This window comes from Parambassis ranga, chromosome 13, assembly GCF_900634625.1.
Source record: "Parambassis ranga chromosome 13, fParRan2.1, whole genome shotgun sequence".
In the NCBI taxonomy this organism is placed as follows: Eukaryota; Metazoa; Chordata; class Actinopteri; family Ambassidae; genus Parambassis; species Parambassis ranga.
Genome location: NC_041033.1, coordinates 7,274,975 through 7,281,117, shown reverse-complemented (window position 1 = coordinate 7,281,117; position 6,143 = coordinate 7,274,975).

Sequence of the window (6,143 nt, the reverse complement as noted above, 5' to 3'; positions counted from 1 at the left end):
TTTGAAAATATGTCTGCATGTTAGATAAGAGGCTTGACGGTGCCGTCTCCTGTGGAGAAGCTGAAATGAAGGGGAAAATACTGAAAAAAAAACATATGACAAGTGGATATAAGATGACTGACATGCTCTGATTGGGCTGGGGAGATATTGGCTCATGTTGATGCAACATTTTCCTCTTTAAAACAGAGTGGAAGTGCATGTCAGCCTGCTAATAAACTTCAAGCTCAAGATGTGAAGCTTTTCTCTTTATGGCCTTCCGATCCATAGCCACGGAGTCATCTCACTCCCCATCTTTCATTGCTATTTATCTACAATTTCTCTTCTCCTGCTCTCAGTCTAACCCCTGCACCCTCACAGATCCTTCACTTCTGTACTTCCTCCATTTCTCTCCACCACCGACCTCCTGTCCTCTTCCACCTCTTCATCTACCGAATCTGTCCGCCCTCCTTTTCATCTTCTCCTCGGTGCTTCTCATCTCTGCCCTTTGTTTCCTCTCTCTTCTGGTAGTCCTTTACTTGTTTATTTCTATTTCTTCCTCTTTCTTTCCTCTTTTTGTTTGTTCATTTCCCCAAGTCCTTTTTCTCAGTCCACACACATCCTCTCCTCACTTCCTCCCTTCATCTTCATCCCCTCCCTCTCCTACAGTTGGACAGACTTGGATAGATAAAGTGGAAAAGAAACCTGTTTTGACTCGAGAGAGTATTTGCAGCCAAAGTGTGTGTGTGTGTGTGTACCTGCTGATCGTAGACGAGGGATTCAGCACGCAGCGTCAAAGTGAATGTATTGCCCGACACCTTCTCAACATTACGACTGTTTAGAACCGCTGCTTAGCATTCTGTCAGCATGCGTCTTCCTCCTGCACTGATTTAGTCCAGATACACACACATATGCAAAAGTATGCACTTGAATCAAAGTCAGACAGTGCACCGATGGGTTTCCAACTAAATCTTGTGTTTTGGGTTCCTGCCTCTGCTCTATTTTACTACATAGTGCATGATTGGACACACACACCTCTCTGAGGGACAATAACACAGCATTTCAATCAGTATGTTATAGTATTGAACAGCCTGTTAACAGGGTAAAAATGTACTCTCTTTCACAGCCCCTTCACTCTCTATCACCCATAAACAGTGTAGTATACAGCCATTTACATCTTTACAAGCACAGCAGTAATCACAATGCAATTAAAAACGCATAGAGGCAGCTTCTCTACAAATGCAGTGTTACGAGAAGCAAACACACAAAAGAGAGAAGAGATTAGGCAAACAGGTTTAAACACAGTTAAGAAAATGATACAGTTGTTTTCATCTCATCACAGATAACTTAGCAACATCCCAAGAACCATGTTATCAGTGTCATCTCGCTTTGGCCCTTTGGTGCAGGTACATTTTGCTAACGTGGCGATTTGAACCTCAGCTGGAATGAAAATGTAAATAATCACAGCATACAATACAGTATTTGCAGCATAAATGATCAGCCACCACTATATCTGCACCACAGTCAACAAGTGCAGAGGAAGATTGAGGGTTTTCTCCGATACTGTATAATGTTGTTTCATAGTTTTTAAACAGGAGGTCGCCATATGCAGCTGCCATGTTGACAAGTCCCCACCCCCAAGAGCATGTAGAGATGCTGCTGCAAAAAATACGCTATTTCACGCTATTAAAGACTAATATCAACCTCATGCAACTTTTTTCATTTTTTTTGGTCTCTCTTTAGTCATTTAGACTCCAGATGATTAGGAAATAGGACCCGGGTTTAAACAGACTCATCACTGGATGAGGATGGTTGTGACTACTTTTGTATTTAATAGGCTCACAATACTACAAGATGTTGTAGGCGAACTAACTTTAGCTGTAGTCTGATCCATCAGTTCTTATTTTCTGGTCTCTGCACTGCAGAAGAAAAACATCAAGTATTTGTTCTCTATCACTGACAGGCAACTCTGCAAAAAGGGCTACCTAGAATAACTCAAACAAAGCAAACATCGGGAAAGGAATGATCAATGTGCAGCACCTTACTTTAATTTGTTGTCATGTTTATTCGTCAAAAGACTGCAGTTATTTAAAGATGATGTTTATTCATGGATTTGTCCACCTGGCTGCCACTGGCTTTATTTTCGGCAGTGGGAGCGTTTAGAGCACGTCTGACTGTGACAGTGTTTTTGTTTGAGGGTATGATGCTTCTGGTTTTAAGATTTAGACACACAGAAGTGTATGTAGATGTTTATTCTAGACACATTCACATCCAGACATAACTCACACACTTTGAGTTTGGCGGTTGTGTTATGACATCTGTCCCGTGGATGCCTTCTTGCATTACATCTCAAACTATTTACATAACTGAGCTGTTCTCAGTTAATTGCCTGGTGAAGACAGTGAGTAAAGCAGTGTGGATCTAAAGCTGAAATATTGTATCTGAAGTTTGCAATCTCTCCTGAGATATGCTTTGGCTGTGTATATATGTGTGTGTGTGTGTTCCAGTTATTAATCTGTATGACAATAAATCTTATTTGTGGTGGACGCTAAAATTAACCAGGCAATACCAAGATGAGAACTAAATTACATGACAAACGTAAATTTGATTTATGGTAATTACACTGCAATCAGGCAGCCTGAGCGGCAATGTGCATGCAGACTAATTCACCTGCCACCAAACTCATACATACAAATGAAGCCATCTTAAAAATAGAGTATATGAAAAGAGAGATTTATGCACCATTGAAACAGATAAGGCAATATTACAAGCCTCTGTGCTTTGGGCCAATTAATGCACGATACACACACGTGTACATGTATGCATGCATGCAATATACAGTGTTATAACCGCAGCCTGAATGATGAGGGAAAATTACCCGTAAGTGCATCTAATTCTCTGAAGGCAATATGTGAGGGATCTTATGTGGTGGAATTGCAATTTAATGCTTTCATAAATGATATGAACTGAGTGTGTGAGACACAGACACACACAGACACACACGGTACTGTACGATCATGAAATTTCGGGGCATGTGTGTGTGTGTGTGTGTGAGCGAGATGACATTTTCAGCACTTGAATGTCACCTTAAAAACCAACCAAACCACTGAAACCGCCAAATTAAAATAAGCTGAGGATGAAAGGCACACTATAAGAACACTGCACGAAGCAAAAAGCCCATATAGCTGTGCACTTTAATCAGCTAGTTCATTTCATTTCCTTTTCCTCTCTCTTTTATCACTTGCTTGGTTCTTATTCATCTTCATAAGAAAGCAGAGGAAGAGGAGCCAGCCTTCCTAATAGCTCACTGATTTACATGCTGAGTGTTTAGCCCCACAGACAAACTACTGGAAAAGGGGATTGCAGAAACACACACACACACACACAGATACCCTCACTTTTACACACACACACGCACACAGAGTGAGGATTGTAAATTGTTTTGCTAAGACAAAGAATCAGAAGCACACATAAAGTGAACAAACAAGGCAGGCCCAGCTATAAACAGATGAGTTAGCACTCGCACGCTGCTTTGCTTGTTTAGCGTGTAACTCAATTTGAAATGCTAACACTGCCATACGCTCAGGGGTATGCAGAGACGGGCCAGCATCATCAGCCCCACTTCCTGGTAATTTAACTTCACTCATTCAGTCGTGCAGTGGCCCCATATTTTACACACAGTGAATAAAATTAATTGGGAATTTTTTGGGGGCACACATCGTTTGCACGCTGGACCTACTCTGAATTGTAGATGGAGGAGAAGAATAAGAAGAGGAGGAGGAGGAGGGGGGTGGCTGTGTACTGCGGCATATTTAAGTGTGTTTGCATGTGCGCTTACATGTCTGATAATGACTTCTAGCCACGCCATTAAAATCCATCATCAGTCAGTGATGGTTTGTAAAGAATGAGGCGAGAAGGAGCTGATCTAAACGTGCACACTGTGCATAAATGGAGCAGTTTAACTGTGGATAAACACTATTACATGCAGGGATATTTTGTTTTTACTGGCAGCCATGTACATTAATGTAGGTAAAGGAGTCACTGCTATTATTAATCCTCATAAAACCTGCGTTGCTCAGATCGACAGATAACCACAGCGCACTAAAACTGTTCAACCGATTTATTAAAAGTTCTCAGAGGAAGAACAGGTGATAAGGCCACAGGAATTTCGATTAAAGTCGGTGAAAGAGTTTCAGGGGTCTGACAGCTCCACATTTATGTTTGCTGGCTGACAACAATAACAGGTGGAACTCACAGCGAGGGCTCCAATTAAAATCAAAATCAACCTGCCTGCTTGTAATTGCTTTCCCCACCTCCACATCGTGTGTGTGTGTGTGTGTGTGTGTGTGTGTGTGTGTGTGTGCTAAATTTAACCAAATCTAAATTTGACAGATTTGGCTATCAGACACATTCGCTCAATATTCACTCTTTTTAATCCACTTTATTTGAACACAAAGGATAAATCCACTGAGTTTGTGTGAGTGTATCTTATTTCTCCTGTGGATACTGGAGTACTTTGTGTTGCCGCAGAGATTAGACTGAGCACCCAGAGCCATCAATATCCATGACTCCTGTATTGCCCACAAACACACACACAAACACACACACACACACACACACACATAGTGATGGAGTGAGCGGAACAGACCTGACACTCTCACTCACTGGCAAATGGCTGCTCTGATGGAGTGAAGCCATTCCCTCGCCTCACCTCATGCCCAGCACCTGGCAGAAAGCCCAGTTAAGACTTGCCAATTGGCCTCTTCCACCAAATCAACCACACAAACTTTTCTGATGAGCTCAGTACAGTACACACATTCACCCCCCCTCTCTCCATGTAGAGTGAAGATGGGCTCAGTTTTTTGTCACTTGTCTTGACCTCACACCCATTCTGTCCAACACTTTCATTATCCTTATCCTCATATTCTAATTGCTTACATTTTTATGGCTGTGTCATGATAATTTGTGGACCTGCGTTATAAAATCATAGGAAAGAATACTTTTTCCTTCTCTCTCTCTCCTTGAAAGGAGCTGAAACTTACACCAACTTTAGTGAGAGAGCTTTAAAAGAAAAAGACACCCATGTTTGATGGGCCTTTATTAACTGCTCAGCATCACTCACTGCCTCTCACTGTGTAATTTGTACAAACTGTAACCATGACCCATGCAGAGCTGGGCATACTGTTACTGCTGACTCCACTTGAGAACATCTTTCTTCTTGACTTAAAGAGAACATCTTTCAACTAATATAAAGGAGCCTTTTAAAGAGGCTGGGGTGAGTTTCTACTGAAGGAGCTTTACAGCTCCATCTCCTCCTCTTTATGTTAGCGTGTGTAAAAATGTCTGTACAACATTGGTTCTATAGAAAACATACATTCTTCTCAGCAATAATGTGATATGGTATCAGAGTTGCACAATGACGACATTGGTGTGTGTGTGTGTGTGTGTGAAGTCCGACTTTTTTCAGCATTTGAACATACATCATTTTAGAAGCCTAAAATGTACAAACACACATTTCTGTCTACATTTATTCACTGATAACTGACACAGTCTTGCATAAATGCTAAACATCAATCCAACCTATAGGCAGTTGTAATCATTTTTAATCCATCATCAACTGAGTGTAAAATATAACGTTACTACACACAAAATGTCTGCCGATGATGCATAATTTTGAGAAGCTGCTGCACTTTTTATTGAATTAACAAGTGCCTTATAAGAACTCCAAGAATCAGGTGCACTCTAATCCTCTGAAATAATGCTGTTTTCTGGCTGTAAAAGTGAAGTGAAATCACAGACATGGAAGCATCTTAGATGTTCTATCAGTCTTTACAGCTGGCATTCTTGACTATCCACTGTTACTGTCCTGAGGCACAGGAAGAAAATGGAAAAAGCTGCAATTCAGTGGTGTTTTTATGACTCAAGTCTTTCCTTCTGCCTACATCACAGACAATGCTGTTTTTATATCATATTTAATGAATAATGTCAAGAAAATAAAATATTTTTTAACATATGGTGCACTTCAGTTATTCATTGGAGATCCCATTTAGAATCATGACTGTCTACCTTCCGGATAATAAAAAGCTTGCTGTAGTTGTGGTAATGAAATGAAGCTTTACAACATAGCCTGACTCGATTCTTCACCTGGATAATGGCTCTCTTGTGTC